This window comes from Rhinolophus hipposideros (genome assembly GCF_964194185.1).
Source record: "Rhinolophus hipposideros genome assembly, chromosome: 5".
NCBI lineage: Eukaryota > Metazoa > Chordata > Mammalia > Chiroptera > Rhinolophidae > Rhinolophus > Rhinolophus hipposideros.
This window is the reverse complement of record NC_138051.1, coordinates 31,416,118-31,435,075: the sequence shown is the minus strand read 5'-3', so window position 1 is coordinate 31,435,075 and position 18,958 is coordinate 31,416,118. Positions and strand designations below refer to the sequence as shown.

General features: G+C 39.8%; 1 protein-coding gene across 6 annotated transcripts in view; it reads right to left on the bottom strand.

Annotated features, from left to right (window-relative positions):
* The window catches only part of KATNBL1 (katanin regulatory subunit B1 like 1), a 66,776-nt gene extending 55,191 nt beyond the window's left edge, over nucleotides 1-11,585 (bottom strand). For 5 of the 6 annotated variants that reach the window (XM_081049086.1, XM_081049087.1, XM_081049083.1 and 2 more), the window contains exon 1: nucleotides 11,411-11,585. The gene's annotated coding sequence lies outside the window, so the exon portion shown is untranslated. Of the gene's footprint in view, nucleotides 1-10,992; nucleotides 11,081-11,410 lie in introns of those variants that run through there. The other variant, XM_081049084.1, reaches the window with a different exon arrangement.
* Nucleotides 11,586-18,958: the final 7,373 nt, after the last annotated feature.

The following is an 18,958-nucleotide window of genomic DNA, read 5'->3' as shown; positions in this document are numbered from 1 at the left end:
AATTACTAGGTCAAAAAATATTATAGAGCTCTTGAATACGGTAAAAGCCCTTTCATATAATGTGACTGAGCGTGGTAGCTGGTCACAAAATCGTTTCAAATGAGGATTCATTTTCTAAAACAGAGATGAGATCCTTTTGTAGTTCATAAATGTGATGACTGGGTGTTCACGCTTTTGCGTGAGATGTGCCTCCCGCGAACCTTGTTAGACATCGGCACATTACCCGTCTGACGTGAAAAAAAAAATAAAGAAAAGTAAAACAGAGATGTACACATCTACCTTAAACATTTTCATTTAAAATCTAAAAATCATGTATTTGTATCATCTATGACTTCTACTTTGGGTTTCTTTAAAGTGGCTCAAGAACTTAGTGATACAAAGCATTATTGCAAAATCCTAAATGGTTATAGTTTTACTTCACTTCTCTTTAGCTTTCTATCCTACACTGAATTTGATAGGAAGTTTTTGAATCACTTGCCTTCATCTTAAATTGTTATACTTACTAAATTGGGCAACAAGGTAAGCTTGGTAAATGTGACAAGATGGGCAGCTGCCCTCTAGATGCAGACTCCTGCCAACAGCAGTGAGAATGGCCACTGCCAGTACTCTTGATAAAAGAAGATTCTGTATTATCATTTTTTACCTTTGAAAATATGACAGAATAAATAACACATTTTCGTTTGCTTCTGAAAGATTTAACATGCAGTTGTCTTTTCTCATATGATTAAATAGTAAGGACTAGGCAGTATGTTGTAATGGGAAACACAAGTCCTGGAGTCCGACTTCCTACGTTTGAGTCCTGCTTTAAGCATTTACTAGTTATGTGATCTTAGGCAAGTTACTTAACCGCCTATTTTCAGAGTAGTGCTATGAAGATTAAATAATCTACTTACCACAATATCTGGCACATGGTTAATTACTCTGTAAATGTTAGCTATTATTAGGTTATACATATATACTACTTAATGAAGCAAGTTGCCTTTGGTGTAAAAAACATGATTTGTGATGTCAACAAATTCTACTACCAGTTCCTAAATTTGTTATATGTTTCTTTGTATGTGCACATGTAGCATGAGGGGGGAAAAAAACCGAAAGGATAACTGTTTTTTTCTAAAAAGTTACCACGGTATTACAGTTGAATCTTTTTTCCTGTTTATTTTTCTACAGCATTAAGGATGAATCATTTTTTTAGCTTATTTTTCTGTAACTTTGTATAGTAAAGATTTATATTTCAAATAAAAGGATTAAGTTGATTTTTAACATAAGAGGACAATACACTAATAGGAAATAAAGTTTCTTAAGCCTTTGAAACACACAAATTCTTAAGTTATGTAAAAGAACACAAAATAATTGTAAAATTATAAAATTCTGTGACCCGAATCACTTTAAGGTAGAATTCTTGGTGTTATATACAGCTACATCATAGCAACTAGTAGTTTCCTGCCTCGTTTCTATTCACACGCTTAAACTTCCCAACCTTCCCTGTTGTAAAATTCTCACCATCACCACGTTTATGGTGGGAGAAACACAAGCAATTAAAATACAACATATGAAGAATGGCGATATCCCTGATGATTCTGATTTAGCTAAAGAGCTTAGGAAAAAAAAATTTGCTTTGTGATTAAACTATGAAACAAAGATATTTAGAATCATTTTAGAGACTAACAGTTTTTAGTACAGTGGGACTCACCCAGTGATTCTCAATGAGTGTTTCAATAAATTTTAATCAAAGTGTATCATTTATTTTCATAACTATTACAAGAGTGTTCAAAACAAATGTTGGGCTGAACAGATCATGTGACCCAGTGTTGAGCAGGTACAACTTATCACTAGAACTGAAAAAAAGAAAACATACTTTAATGTCAAGCCAGATTCAAAGATTACATAATTGCCTCAGTGAGATATTTCTTTCTTAGGTGGATTTGGGCAAGGGGTAGGGAGGGGAATTAGGAAGGCAAACACTTATACTCAAAAAATGACAAAGTGAATGGTATGTTAACTGCTTTTTATAAACTATTTGAGACACTATTACACCAGTAATGATACATTCTGTTGATTAGTTTTGTTTGGAGCCTTTTAATCCCTTCTAGATTCTAATCTAACTGAAAATTAACATTTTGAAAGAATGTGTCAGATGGGGCATAAACGGAGGAGGTGAACAACATGAAAAAAAGAGAAGCACAGAAACAAATGCTTATTCATACATTATCCAAGGAAAGGGTGCTCCATCAAGTTACCTGGATTCTCTTCTACACTTGCTAGGTTTATTCCGATCGAGGAAATGAATTTACCAAGTTAACAGAGCCTGATAATCATTAAATATTCAAATCATAAAACTAAACCCCCTTAATCTGATTCCATGTTCAGAACAACTCAAAACCCTTAGTACCTGGAATAAACCCTGAGGTTATTTTTATTGGCTGAATAATGACTCATCGTACCACCCTCTCTTAATTCAGTTTTCCATGGAAAGCTGGTTTGAGAAATAATATTAAATTCAGGAAGGCAGGCCAAGCATGAAAAGACAGATTTCAGGAGATTCAGTGAGTACAACATGACGATACATCATTTCAATCAATTGGAACAAACTGAATTCCAACCTTCTTATGACTAAGTCACCCTGGAATAAAATTTACAAAATTGACGCTACACAGGAATTATTAATACCACTCCAACCATCACTTCCTCAGTTTTAATAACTAAGCCCACTGATTATACTGCATTAAGGAACTGGAAAAACAAAGTTAACCAAATTCTGAGACCTAGGTGGTTGTTTATCAGTAGTTTTGAACCAAAAGACTGAACTTTTACAGTGACTGTATGCATGGAAAAGGTGGACAAGGTGCTGAACAGTATGCTATCCCACACGTAAAAATATACATGAGTGATTGCCACTAAATGTCTTTGGAAGGATACACAAGAAACTGAAGACAAATACCACTTCTAGAGAGAGGATGTGTGTGGCTGAGAGATGAGGTGAGAGGAAGACTTTTCCCTCTTGGACTTTCTGAATTTTGTATCTAAATGCAAGTATTATGTTTCAACTAAATTAAAATGTATTAATAGTATATTATACAGCTCTTTTTTAGTTTATTGGGGTGACAATGGTTAGTAAAGTTACATAGCTTTCAAGTGCACAATTCTGTAATACATCATTTATATATCACATTGTGTGTTCACCACCCAGAGTCAGTTCTCCTTCCATCACCATATATTTGATCCCGTTTACCCTCTTCTACCACTCCCCCTCCCCCTTCCCCTCTGGTAACAACTATTGTCTGTTTATGAGTTTCAGTTTATTTGTTTGTGTTGTTCCTTTGTTACTTTCAATTTTACATCCCACATATCAGTGAAATCATATGGTTCTCAATTTTTTTCTGACTTATTTCGCTTAGCATAATGATCTCAAGATCCATCTATGTTGTTGCAAATGGCACTATTTCATTTTTTCTTGTGGCAGAGTAGTATTCCATTGTGTATATATACCACATCCTCTTTATCCAATCATCTATTGAAGGACACTTTGGTTGTTTCCATGTCTTGGCCACCATAAATACAGCTACAGTGACCATTGGAGCACATATATCTTTACAGATGTTTTCAGATTTGGGGGTAAATACCCAGGAGAGGAATTGCTGGGTCATATAGTAATTCTATTCTTAATTTTTTTGAGGAACCTCCACACTGCCTTCCATAGCGGCTGCACCAATCTGCATTCCCACCAATAGTGTATGAGGGTTCCTTTTTCTCCACAGCCTCTCCAACACTTGTTACTATTTGTCTTGTTGATGAAAGCCATTCTAACTGGGGTGAGGTGATATCTCATTGTGGTTTTCATTTGCATTTCTCTGATGATTAGTGATGTTGAGCATCTTTTCATATATCTATTGGCCATCTGTATGTCCTCTTTGGAGAAATGTCTATTCAGGTCCTCTGCCCATTTTTTAATTAGATTGTTTGTTTGTTTGTTGTTGAGTTGTATGAGTTCCTTATATATTTTGGATATTAGCCCCTTTTGGAGGCGTTGTTTGCAAAAATCTTCTTCCATTCGGTTGGTTTCCTCTTTATTTTGTCGCCAGTTTCTTTTGCTGTGCAGCTTTTTAGTTTGATATAGTCCCATTCACATACAGCTCTTCTTAAATGGTTCTGAATCTTTGGGAAACTTAAGTTTTTTAAGCCAAGTAGACGATTATCTTCACATGTTCTGGTGTATATCCCTTACTCTCTGTGTTAGAATATTCTGGTATTTTTCTGGGAATATTCACAGGGAGGAAAAATATTCTAATCCTTTCTCATGGTCTCCTCAAATTCAGAAATGGAAATATACGTACATACATATACAATACTCTCAGGGCTGCTGCTTGTCATATCAAATGTCACCCACCCAAGAGGATTTCCTTGACCACCCAGTCAAGAATAGCCCCACCCTTACCGCCAATCAATCTCTATAGCAGTACCTTATTGTTGTTGTTTTCTCTCCATCGCACTTATCATTAGGCGAAATTAGTTTGCTTATCTGCTTATTGTCTGTGTCCTCTCACTAGACTATGAGCTCCATGAAAGCAGGAACCATGTTCACTGTATCTAGAATAGTGCCTGGCATAGAATGTGTGCTTAATAAATAGCTGATAAATGAAGGACCATATCAAAAGAGATATGGTCAGTAAAAGATAATGGTCAGTCAGGAGAGAATAGTAACAAAATATTAAAAAATATAAATGGGAGAATGCCCGACATTGGTAAACATTAAAACTCTGCCATGAGGGGCCGGCGGTGTGACTCAGGCAGTTAGAGCTCCATGCTCCTAACGCCGAAGGCTGCCGGTTCGATTCCCACATGGGCTAGTGGGCTTTCAACCACAAGGGTGCCGGTTCAACTCCTTGAGTCCCTCAAGGGATGATGGGCTCTGCCTCCTGCAACTAAAATCGAACACGGCACCTTGAGCTGAGCTGCCACTGAGTTCCTGAATGGCTCGGTTGAAGTGCGTCCTCTCAACCACAAGGTTGCCAGCTCGATTCCTCAAGTCCCGGAAGGGATGGTGGGCAGTGCCCCCTGCAACTAAGATTGAACACAGCACCTTGAGCTGAGCTGCCGCTGAGCTCCTGGATGGCTCAGTTGGTTGGAGTGCGTCCTCTCAACCACAATCAATCTCTGCCGGTTCGACTCCTGCAAGGGATGGTGGGCTGCGCCCCCTGCAACTAGAAACAGCAACTGGACCTGGAGCTGAGCTGCACCCTCCACAACTAAGACTGAAAGGACAACAACTTGACTTGGAAAAAAGGCCTGGAAGTATACACTGTTCCCCAATAAAGTCCTGTACCCCTTCCCCAATAAAATGTTTAAAAACAAACAAACAAAAAAAACCTCTGCCATGATATTCCAGTTCTCCTTTCAGATACGGGATAGGTTTATACTTACCCATCATCTTGAAGTTATGCATGGTCATGTGACTTGTTCTGGCCAATGAAATATAAGCAAGTCTTTAAGAGTCTCTTTGTGTGATTCACTCCTATTACCTTTCCAAGATCACAGTAACCAGAACAGTCCAGAGATTAAGGTGCCATCTGTCCACATTCCTGAGCAAGGACAACATAGAACAGAGCCTCCAGACAACTGACATGTACCACGAATTGGGGAGAAATAAATCTTTGTTATTATAAGCCACTGAAATTTGGGAGTTGTTATTGCAAAATAACCAAACCCATCCAGACTGATAAACCATCCAAGCAATGTTGTGGGCACAGAATGTAGTCAGCCTCACCGAGAGGTCAACTGATGCCACTAAATACACATACTTAATTTCCCTCTGATTATTACTTAATTTCCAAATAGGTCTACCAACAAGGAGAGAAAAAATTGTTTAATGGAGTTTTAAGGATCATGTCCCTGATATTTTTCAGTAAATTAATAATTCACCCAAATTATGAATGCCACTGTATAGTCTCCTTGAGAAATAGTCTGCCAGCCTTTCCTTATCTGCAAACATACTTTCTAGATGAGAATACGTAACCGTGCTTTTTGTTTCATTATTATCTATACCAATTATTCAATAATTAAATAATTACTGTGTCCAGGTCACTGTAGAGGAAACAGACTAGAAAGATAGATTGGCTGAAATGCAGAGAAGTCCCTGAATGTAGTCAAAAATCTAGACTTTATTTGCAGACATAATAAACTTAATGAGAAGCTCTGTGTAGGACTCATACAATTAAAAACTATTCTTGAAGGTCATTTTACATGGCAGTTATAGAATTAGGATGACTGGAACAAGAAGGCCAAGAGTACTAGTTTCCAATTGCTGTGACATGAATCATCTATAGATGAAAGATCAAAATTTATTTTTGTTACAACACTAAACATACTGTTAATGATGATAATAAGTGGTATAGGGAATGGGAAGGGCATAGGTTTTTGCAAATAAGAGTAAAAGGCACACTGAATAGTCAAGCTGGCACCAAAGTAAGACTTTTTGAGGGGTGATCAAGGTAGTAATTACTTAAGAGTTCTGAAAGGCAACCAAGTGAACAGTGGACAATTTACTACCAGTAGGAGGTATTTTTATGTTGTAGGAACCACTGGGTTGTAATCAGATTGTTTTTTGTTCTGAGTTCTTTCAAGGCACCTGGAGCATCTATGGAGCTTGTCTTTCCCTCAACAACAACCCATTACTTCATTCCTTCACTCCTTCAACAAATATTAAGTACATGTGACAGGCTAATTACCATTCTAGGCACAGGGGAAACATCAGTGAACAAAACAAACATTTCTGCCCTCCTGGAGTGTATGCCTAGTAGCATTTAAATTTCATTCTAAAACTTCTAGAATCCTATTACATGGGAGTAGTTTTTACAAATGTCTTTGGAAGAAATAATCTATGATTAATTCAACTAAGATGTGAAAGACTGATAGTTTCCCTAGAGCCTTTCACCCTTGACAAGTAAATACTTCAGATTCATAGGCTCTTACAGTTGGAAAGGACCTTGGAGATGATTTCAATTTACAGATAAGATTAAAGGATTTGACCAAGAACACTCAGTGACTAATAGAACAAGGCTTAGAACTGACTTCCTCCAGTGTTAGTGCCCTTCCCAGAGAACATCTACCTACCTGTTTTAAGATTATACCAGTGAGGGTGGCCGGATGGCTCAGTTGGCTGGAGTATGAGCTCTGAACAACAGGATTGCCAGTTCAATTCCCACATGGGCCTGTGAGCTGCACCCTCCACTAGATTGAAGACAGCGAGCTGCCACTGAGCTCTGGAGGGCAGCCGGATGGCTCAGTTGTTTAGAGCGCAAGCTCTCATCAACAAGTTTGATGGTTCAATTCCCACATGAGATGGTAGGCTGGGCCCCTTGCAACTAAAGATTGAAAACAGCATCTGGACTTGGAGCTGAGCTGCGCCCTCCACAACTAGGTTGAAGGACAATGACTTGGAGCTGACGGGCCCTGGAGAAATACACTGTTCCCCAATATTCCCCAATAAAATTAAAAAAAAAAAGATTATACTGGTGAGAAGAAGAAATGCTAGAATGGGCGGTCATGATTCATACACAGGTGGTAGGTTCCTGTATGACTTGTTCATAAGGCAAAAAGAATTTCAGGCAGTGTGTAAAACTGAAGGAGTGAAAGGTGGTTTATTATAGGGGAGGCAAACTGGGGGAAACTTTCAGAAGACCCTTTCTCCCTTCTCTACCTTCACTGTGTCCCAAGAACAAAGATAGGAAATATAAAACTTCTCCAAAGTTAACAGATACTAGCTATTAGTGAGAAGATACTTGGAGATGAGCACAAAGTAGTAAACACAGCATTTGACCAACAATTGTCAAATTATATCCTATGCAATTTGAAAAGTGTATGTTCCCAGTAAAAGTACCATTTGTATTAGGTTTAAGCCTTTTTTAAAAGTTTACTTTCCTAAACACATTTTTCAGAAGCATCAACTTTACTGGTATAGATCATCAAGCATAATGATTAATAAAATAGCAATGTAATTAATATTGACCAGTGTGATGTTATAAGGTATCCCGTTACTGGACAAGCATTTTTAAAGATAATTTAAAAATTATCTCCTCCCCACAAAGATTTACATTCACCTCTTGCTTATAAACTGTAGCAATCAATACATTTAAAAATCCCAAACTAGTCATTTAATCTCTCAAAGATCCATCACCAAAAATCTTGAGCCTTTTTTAGTATTCTAATAGAAAATATATTTTTAAAAACCTTTCCAAGAAAAAGAATAGGGAAGACTTGCTAAGAAGAAACTGAAAGATAAGCTTAGTCCAAAAAAAGAGTTTAAAAAAAAGAAAATCAAAGTAAGATTAAACATAGGAGTTTTAAGAAGAATGAGAGCTGATAGGCATCAAAGAGCCTCATTAAAAGCTCATTATGTGTCTCTGAGAATGGCAGTTTACATACCTAAAATTAAAAGTATTCTGAGAATCCAAATGTGTTTCAGTAGCTCCACCATTCTTTTAGCTTCCCAGATTTAAAACCTGAGATACAGTAATCTTTTAACTCCAATGTTTTCTACAGTTAATCAGTTATCATTCTAATATTTTTCCTTCAAAATGTCTCTTTTGAATACAAAGCAAAATTCCCAATGTCAAAAGAATACATACAAAAAACAAACACTGACCATTAAAAAGAATGTTTTCCAAAGAATGAGAACTACTCAGGATTATGCTGAGTCAAAAAAAAAGACCCAACCACTACAGGGAGAAAAAAATGCGTAATCCTACTTTTACAAAAAGAAAAATAACTATTAGCATAAAAAAAGATTTGAAAGGAGCAACTACATGAAATGTTAACAGTTGTTCTTTGTGTGATGGGTTTGATAACTGGGTTTGTTTTTTTTCACACTTTCTCTACATTTTCTAAATTTCCTACAATGAACATGCACTATTTTCAAACTCAGAGAAATATCATTTAAATAATTATCTCATTTTACCACTATTTGTCCATTCTCATCGCTCTCATCCTATCTTCTTACAGTCATCTCTCCCTAACTCAGGACCTCAACAACAGCCTCTTTCTTGAGGTTTCTGAGCCAGCTTCTCCCCAAGTTTAATACTTCTTGTACTCATGCTCCTAAAATTCATCATTCATACTTATCTACAGTACATGGAAGCAGAGCTGGCCATACAAAACAATCAACTCAAAACAGTGTTTCTCAATCTCAGGACTGCTGACATTTGGGGCAATTATTTCTTAGGGAGGGGCTGCTCTACTGTAGGATGTTTCGTAGCACTCCTGGCCTCCTCTATCAACTAGATGCCAGTAGCATCTCCCACCCCAGGATGTGACATTGCCAAACATCCCCTGGGGGCAAAATTGAGAACCCCAGTTGAGAACCATCCATTTAAAAGTTTTAAAACTTCCAAAATCATGTCTCTGTCTGCTCCTATACATACAATCAAACCTAAACTTCTTTGACGTATGTCTTATACAACACTCCTCATAGTCTTGCCCACATCTTATTTTTCCCAATAGGAACTTTCCAAATAGACCAGACTTAACGTTCTCTAGAAAAATCATTTTCATTCTCAATTCCAAGTCTTTGAATACAGTTTCCTCACTGAAATTCCCCATTCATACTTCCAGTCAATGGCCTATATCCATCTTTCAATCCTCAGTTCTTTGCAGAATCTTTACTGATATGCTCAGTTCTGCTCAACATACACCCACTGAACTAATGAAGAGTCTCATATGTGTATATTTGTTTATTCATTTGTTAATCTCATATTCCAAACTAGATTAACCTCCCTCAGGTTTGTTGCTCAGGCACATTTCTGTGGCACAGCCATTGGGCCTAACAATGTGTTGGGCATGGAGGCAATCAGAAGCTTGATAACTGAGGAATGAATTTAAGTGTGCTGCTGTAAATAGTGTAAACTGACGTTTTCTTACTAAATGATTTTGCTTTAGAACCTTATTTCTTGTCATGGAGCTATTCGTTAAGTATAATCATTCCAGGTACATTGTAACCACTCAGTAAGTTTTCAGAATGAGAACATTAACACATAATGGTATATTTTAAGGAATCTAAAGGTTTTGAACTGTCCTCTGCATTTCCAGGGATGGATACAAAGGAATTAAAACTATAAAGTACAACACAAACACAAACTTCATGAACTCCATTTATCTTAAAATACCCAGTGAATTTTTTGCTCAGTGCACAAAACCTAAAGTATGGTCAACAAGAGCAGACAACTTGATTTCACAGTGTGTTAATATATGTGTACACAAACACACCTTACACATATATTACATCCCCAGTTGAGAGAAGCAAAATAAATGAAGGCGCTTTGTGAACTAAAAAGAACCACATATGAAAAAGGCAATAGAGTAACATAGTTAAAAGCGTGGAGCCAACCTGCTTGGGTCCCAATTATATTAGCTGTGTAACCTCGTGTGTGACCTCTCTGTGCCTCAGTTTCCTCCTTGTCAAATGGAGATAATATTATAGTATCTGTACCAAGGCAAAGCTCTCAAAACAGTGCTTAGCATATAAAGAGCATAAAATAATTATCAGCCAGTTATTATTACAATGCTAGTTATTAGCCAAGTAAAAAGCCTCGAGTTCTAACTCAACTGTGAAGCTGGTTTTACAAAACGCAGGATAAGCTATTTACACAAGTTTAAGCTACTTTGTGCATCACTTTCTCAGAATTGTTGCTAGTGCTAAACGGGTCATTATTGCAGAATTTGCTAGGTTTTTTTTTTTTTTTTTTTTAATCTGCAAAGAAATTGACATAGACGTCTCTGTTTTCACGGAGCTTCACAAGCCCCAAGAAAACAAATCAACTCTTTATCTCCATATTTAAGCCAATTTAAGAGCGCAGTACTGTTACTGAACAACTTTTTCAGAAAGTACAATGAGGTGTTTAAAGTTGTAATCAGCAATTCGTATGCAGTTCTCAAGTTTTTGTCCCGCTGAACAAAAGCTGATCTGTCAGGAAACCAAGGACCCGTCAGAAAATAAGGAAATACCACGGCCGGGCCCAGGCGGCTCCCGGGAAAACCTGCCCTCAAACACAGCGCCCCCCGCGTTCCGTCCTTCCCCGTCGCCGGGGCGCAGACGTCGGCTCCACCCGAAGATAAAGAAGTGACAGCACGTTCGGTCCACGCCTCTCCCGGCCCGGACCCCGCGCGCCCGCTCACGCCTTCCAGCGCCCGCAGCCCCCACCCTCCTCGCCGCGACCGGCCAGGGGGTTTCACCCGGGGCGACGACCTCGCCGCTCCGCCCCTCGACCCCGCAGCCCAGCGGAGGGCCCGGCCGGGCCGAGCCGCGCCGAGGCCGCCGCGGGGCCTGCAGGTGGGCCCGGGACGCCGCCGGGCCCGAGGGAAAGTCCTGCCCCCGACAGGGCAGCGGCGGCGCCGGGCTCGCACAGGCCCGGCCGTCACTTACCGGCGCCTCATGGTACCGCGGCGCCTCAGCTCAGTCCTAGCGCTGACGAACTGCGCCCGGAAGCCTAGAGAGTCCCTCGGCTCCCGGGCCGAGCCCCACTCAGGGCCATTCAAACGCGGCCGCGCGCGCGGCCCGCCGGGATTGCTCCCCCTAGAGCGATTCGCAGGCTCCTCCCAACGCTGGCTCCGCCCCACTCGGGTCGCGCAGGAGGGAGGGGGAAGAGGACGTGTGGCCACAGTGCCCCCTGGTGGCCACAGGTACGCACGATAGTTTTGCTACTGCGCGGTAATACTGAGCTGAGGGTTGTAACAGAATAAACCCCGAGCTTGTGACAGTCTAGCAGGGGAGACGGTACCTTAAGTGTTGTACCAGAAGGTTCAAACAATCTGCTATAAAAATATGGTGCAGGAAGTGATGTATTCACTCCTATTTAAATGCACTAAGGCAAAGTATTTAAAAGCATGGATTCCGCAGCTATGTGACCTTGGGTAAGTCATATAAATTCCTGTGTGCTTTGGTTCCCTCATCTGTAAAATGGGGATGATATTAGTAGCTGCCTCATCATTATGAGGATTAAATTAGTTAATACATGTAAAATACTTAGAGGAAAGTACCTAGCACGTGGTAAGCATTATATAATTGTTAGCTATTACTTTTTGTTCCCAATTTTTGCCAGACTCTGTCAGACTCTTAAGAACACAAGAAATATGTATGATGCAGTCCCTGTCCCCAGGAGGCAGGCTGTTTCTTTGGGGTGGGGAACACTTGAGTATGAGGTTAGGTTTGGGCCTGTCCATGACATGCTTTTAATTACTGAAGGTAATGCTCTTCATCTTACTGGAGACAGAGTCTATCCATCTTCAAAGGTTAGTCACTGGTCAAGGTTAACCAAATTGTGACAAGAACAAGTTTGTCTTTGGTGGGCCTATCACCAATGAAGTAGTGCATTTGATGGAACGTTTCCTGACTGCAACAATCTACATCCTTTCACTTTTTAAGGCACTCCTTTCAGAAGTCTCCAGGGCTTGCCTAAGAAGCAGGTTGGTTAAGTTCGGTTCAGCAATATTTTTGAGGGCCCACTGTACTTGGCTGACATTGTACCAGGTACCACAGATAGCCTTGAGGAGCTCACAGTGGCTTGGGCAAACAGGGAAAGAGCTGTTCCAATACACTGTGGTGAGTGCAGTGATAAAAGGATCTGGTCTAGATGCTATGAGAGTTCAGAGCAATGGGAGGCCAGAGGCAGATAAACTAATCAAAACTAAGATGTCATTGGGTGAAAATAACAGTGGATTTTTTCCTCTGTAGTAACAGGATTCTTCCTTAAGGCAAAAAATTAAGTAATGGTGAAAATTTGGGGCACTACTTTGGGTCTGTGGGAGAAATATTTTTAGGATGTTTTGCATAAGCAATGCCTTTGAGAGCCTCTCAGATTATACCAAGCACAAGCAGGCACATGCCTATGCGTGAGGCCACACCTGTTAACAGGTGGGAATGTTGAGAGAGTCCAGCAGGGTGAGTGAAGGAAGCAGGAGCCCTGGGTTCTAGGTGTGTGCAACTTAGAATATTCCGAGGATGACTTCCACTAAGTAGGTATGCTGTTTTAAAGAAAATAAAATTCCACACACGGGTGAACTCACTTTCACGCTATTTCTTTATCACCATCATCATCAACAGGAATTTCTTGATGACCCACTATGCAAAGGCATTGTTCTGGGCCTTCACCAGAAGAAGGAAAAGAGTGTAAAACAGTACTTACTCTCGAGGGAAGCTGGATGATGAGGTATGACAAATAACGGAGTCCTAAGACCCAGGAAATCTGCTGTATCAACATAGAAGGATCTCAGGTAAAACAAGGTCTCCGGTGGTCTGAAGGCCGGAGGAGAATCTTGATGGTCTCATTTCTAGAGCTTCTTAGGGCACAGTGTCTCAGGCAGATTCATCTCCATGCTCAGGTTCTGAGGTTTACCCCAGTGAGGAGCAGCCCTGGCCCGTAGATCTGATGTGGCTGCCAAGTGTCAACGTAATTTAAGGTGAAAATAAATTTAAAAATGCCTTTGCATTGCTACTTTTGAAATACATACCATTTTAGTGATGAAAATGCAGGCCAATTTTCTTCATTGACACTTTTCATTCCATAAAGTTGAATTTATTTTCCTTTGGAGCTCAGTCAAGTTTTTGTTTTTAATGGATAAAAAAAGGTACAGCCCATACATATTTTTATTATCCCTGTGCCAGTCTTTGTGCACAGAAAGGTGGTTTATAAATGTACGTAATAAAAATGGCAGTTTAAACAAACAAGCATATGGCATAGGCATTGAGGAGGGAAGTGACAGAGTTAAATCAGGACTTTAGAAGGGTTCACCTCTCACCAGGATGCAAGATGGCTAGTGGGAAGGAGGGAGGATTGATGGTGAGAACTTCGGGTGTGAAAGTGTTAGATAGTGCAGGCCAGAGGTTCAGGGAGCCAGACCATTAACTGGTGGATATTGTTCTCATCAACTCAGACTGATGCCAGACCTGATAGCGGACATGCTTGAAGAGACCTAAAATAGCAATAGTTCATCCATTCTATAATATAAGTCACTACATCCATTGCTCAGCCTCAGAAAACTCCAGAAAATTCCATGGAAAATTCCAGGCAGTTGATTTTGGCAGTCAAAGTGAGAAGTTGATCTCTTTTTTTCTGCTCCTCCCTTCCCCACCTTCCTGTGCTGACTGGGGAAGGAAGTAAGAGCAGTAGGGAACGTTTCTGATAAGGCAACAGCAGTGGAAATCAGCACATCTCACTGCTACTTTACAAGAGTCATGATTTTTTCAAACCCCACCACAGTACTGATGCCCTCCTTGGTGGCAGAAGCAGCAGTGTTTTTCTTCCTAAATGTAAAAGTTTATTGGTCTTTTTAACTATTAAAAAATACGTGCTGGTTCTAAAACAAACAAACAAAAAAAACAATATAGAAACATGTACGAGTAAATACAAAAACGTGCAAGTATATAAATACAGAAACACATAAATACAGATGTAAATACTAAAGACCTCCTTGTAATTAGTCTCTTTCCAACCCTCCCCAGTCTACCAGAGATTACTCTTAACAAGTGGATGAATCTTTCTATGCATTTGTATACATGTGTATAAACATACATATAAAATGGGCTCACAGTGTAGATATTGTCATGTAACCCAGTTTTATTTAAATTTAGTTTAAATAGTATTATCACAAATACTATTTCATGGACAGCTGTTTCATTCCATATATATATATATAGTCTTTTTCAACAGAAGCAGCAGCTTTGTGTTTTGTTCGGGGTTTTTTTTTTGGGAGGGACGTGTTGACTGGTAGGGGATTCCCCTGGTAAGATGTTAAGACAGTTTTTTTCTGATGTGGCTCTGTATCCCTGACAGCTCAGCTGGGAAGCAGGTGACAATATTTGACATTTATAGATCTTCAAACCTGAATCCTCAGAGACCATTTCCTTTCTCCCCCAAGTAGATCACCTGCAATTAGGGTAGACTGTCACCAAATGGAAGATGGTATGGGGCAGAACGTTAACGTGGAAAGATGATTGGCTTTGGAGCAAGGCTCATCTCTATTAGAAGACTAGATCACTGCCTTCGGGCCCTTTCTGCACCGTTTTTACCTTAACTGCACAATGGGGATAATACCACTCTTCTCTCAGGGGATGCTGGGAAATAGGATAACCTATATCAAATACTACACTAGTAGCTAGCACAGTAATTGTCTCTCTGTAAACCTCCCCCAACCCCTAACTTTATCTGTTCAGCGATTTTTTTTCCAAGACAGAGTATACAATATGACTGCTGCTTTGGAAAAAACTATCCTCAGCTGGAAAATTCAGCACCAGCTATGGGGGTGGGGGGTGAGGGCTTGAGGGGATGGGCAATGCTGGGGAGACAGACTCATGGAGGTACTGAGGGCTTGGTAATCAGTATAAGGTATCTGGAAAGTAGGACCATACACAAAGTGAGTCTAAACATGTAGTTGCCTAGGGGGTTCAGTACCACTGGGGCTTCTTAAACAAATAGGGACCGTGAAGCGGAGTTCCAGGGCGGGGGAAGGCAGGAAGGAAATGAAATGGGCAGGGCAACAATTATTAAAAGCAGGATGATATCCTCCAGAAGGGGATGATATCCTCCGGAAGGGGACTTGAGGCCCACAGCAGGTCCCCTACCTCAAGAGAAGGGAGCAATAGGAAGACTGATTACCACCTAGGTCCACTTTTTGGAGCTGAACCAGAGGCAAAACCATGCTTGCAGTAACAAAATTGAGTCTGAACCTACACTGGCTTAAGTTCCTACCCCAAATTAGCTGTGTCCTTTGGAACACCAGTTCTGCAAGATGTTGATAGATTGATAAAAGAGAAAAAAGGAAAACAAAAGGCTTTCTTAGCCACAGAAGTTTGGTAACTGCTGGATTAAACAAATATTTATTTCCCGTAGCACTTCTCAGACTTTAAAATACTAACACTGTGAAGGTCTAAAAGCTAGAAATATGTAGTGCTGTTCAAACTTACCTGAACTCCGGATCTTTTAAAGGGAGAGCACAATATTCTAAAGAATTATTCTTGTCTAAAAGGAGTAGCAAGACTAATCAGGGTCCTGGGGAATGGGATATGGCTCTAGCTGCAGGCTGGGTGGGGCTAACTAATTACATCTGCAATTACATCATGACCTTGGCCAGGGCTGGATGAAAGCCTGTTAAGTGTCTAAATATAAATAAAAAATGTCTGAAAGTGTTGAAATTAAAAGGTCTACGGAGGGAGGCTGGATGGCTCAGTTGGTTAGAGCGGAAGCTGGTTTGATTCCCACATGGGCTAGTGAGCTGCGCCCTCTACAACTAGATTGAAGGACAACTTGGAGCTGATGGGCCCTAGAGAAACACAGTTCCCCAATATTCCCCAATAAAAAATTAAAAAAAATATATCTATGGAAATTATTTTTGTGGTTTTTTTTTTTTGCATGGTAGGATGTTATCGTTTTTTACTTATCTGTATTTTCCATTTTGTATAATAAATGTCCTTCTTTTATAATAAAACGAATTTTTAAAAATCACTTCATTAAAGGAACCAATCATAGCAATTAGGAAATTAAAACTTTTTGCGCAAATTTTTGTAAGTTTAGGATTTGATTTGGCAGCTTTTATTACTTGTTATTATTTCCCACTTAAGCTAACTTAATTCATTTGCATGGAAGCTCTTTTAGAAAGAAACTTGTATTATTTTTCTAAGGCTGCTGTAACAAAGTCCCTGCAACTGGGTGGCTCAAAACAACAGAAACGTAGTCTCTCTCACTTCTGGAGGCCAGAAGACCAAGATATTGATAGGGCCATGCTGTCTCTGCAGGCTCTAGGGAAGAATCCTTCCTTGCCTCTTCCTACCTTCTGGTGGCTCTGGCAATTGTTGGCTTGTAGCTGCCTCCCTCTAATCTCTGCCTCTATTGCCACATGGTCTTCTTCCTGTGTGTGTGTGTCCTCTCCTCTTCATATAAGAACACTAGTCATTGGATTTAGGACCCACCATAATCTACCTCATCTTAACTAATTATATCTGCAAAGGCCCTATTTCCAAATAAGGTCACATGGTTTTGGGTAGATGTGAATTTTTGGGAGAAATCATTCAATTTACTACAAGAAACAATTTAGTCCGCTAACCTTTAAAAATGGAAATTAGGGGCAGTTGGATGGCTCAGTTGGTTAGAGCGCAAGCTCTTAACAAGGTTGCTGTTTTCATTCCCGCTTGGGATGGTGGGCTGCACGCCACGCAACTAAAGATTGAAAACAGCAACTGGACTTGGAGCTGAGCTGCGCCCTCCACAACTAGATTTAAGGACAACGACTTGACTTGGAGCTGATGGGTCTTGGAGAAACACACTGTTCCCCAATGTTCCCCAATAAAAAATTTTTAAAAAATAAATTAGCACATTCTGGAGAGCCTATTTGAACCCATCAACACTGTATAACCTCTGTAAGCAATCCCAATTGTATGACTCTCCTACAGAACTGTGCTGACAAGGTACCCCGAGATGTTCACAGCAACATGTTTTGTAGTAGTGACAGATGGGAACAACATAAATGCCCATTGATAGGAGACTAGTTAAATGAATTATTATACATCCATGCTGTGTATACTCTGTAGCCTTTAAAAAGAATGAGGTAGATCTGAGTGACAGGCGTAGGAGACATCCAAGATAAACTGAAAAAAACCAACAAAAAACCCAAATCAGTGCAATGTTTAGTATGTTTCTATTTATAAAATAAGCTCCTACATATTAAACAACCCTACATTTGTGTATATGTTTTAAGGGATCACTTTGTCTTTCAAGTACCAAAAGGTACTTATTGTTCTTCAATTCTTCTGAATCCCACTTCATCCTTCTATTAGTTTGCTTGGGCTGCCATAACAATACCACAGACTGGGTGGCTTAAACAACTGAATTTTATTTTCTGACAGTTCTGGAGACTGGGAAGTCCAAGATCAAGTTTCCGGCTGATTTGGTTCCTGGTAAGAGCTCTCTTCCTAATTTGTAGATAGCTACCTTCTCACTGTGTCACTGGCTGAGTGAGAGATCAAGCTCTCTTGTCTCTTTTTATAAGGACAGTAATTCTATTATGAGAGCCCCACCTTCATGACCACAAGGAACCCTAAGTACCTCCGAAAGGCTCCATCTCCAAATACCATCACATTAGGAGTTAGGGCTTCAACATATGAATTTTGGGAGGACACAAACAATCAGGCCACAACAACCCTCCTTCCAAAAAATTCAGGCAATAAAACAGTGCTTTATATCTGAATCAATTGAGGCTTTTTAAAATTAGCACATAGGGGAAAATGCCACAAAGGACCAGGATTGGCCATTCAGATACGTGATGTAGAGACAGTTTAGTCCACTTCCAAAATAGCTGAAATTAATCATCAGAATGAATCCAGGTATCCAAGCTTGAAGAAACATGTTAGGCCATCACAATATATCATTATGACTCATGCTATGGTTCATTCTAATCTTTTAATGGGATCTGTGGGAATGGCAATCCTTCCAGCAAACAAGGGCTGGAGAGAAGTGCTATAATGGGAACTTGTTAAAATGTGAATTGCACAACCGTCCTTCTGAAATGAAAAAGTTAATTGCTAAGGAAGAATGGTATTACTAACCGACATTTCCCAGCACCATACTAGTTTGTGTCACTGCACAGCCATGAACCAGAAATTGAAAAAAATTGTAATCCACATAGAAATCATTCAGATACCCAGCAATAACTAGCAAGGTAGGCTCTTACAAAAAAATTTTTTCCACTAAATGCAAACAGATGAAATGGAGGAGAACTTGTCTTTTGTTAAGATCCTATTACTGACATGGAATAAATTGCATCATGAATAAAATAGTGTAAGGTGGTCCTTTTCTGAAGGCAATACCCTCTTTCCCCGAATATAAGACCTAGCCGGACAATCGGCTCTAACGTGTCTTTTGGAGGAAAAATTAATATAAGACCCAGTACTTATTTATAATTTATATTATATATATTATACCTG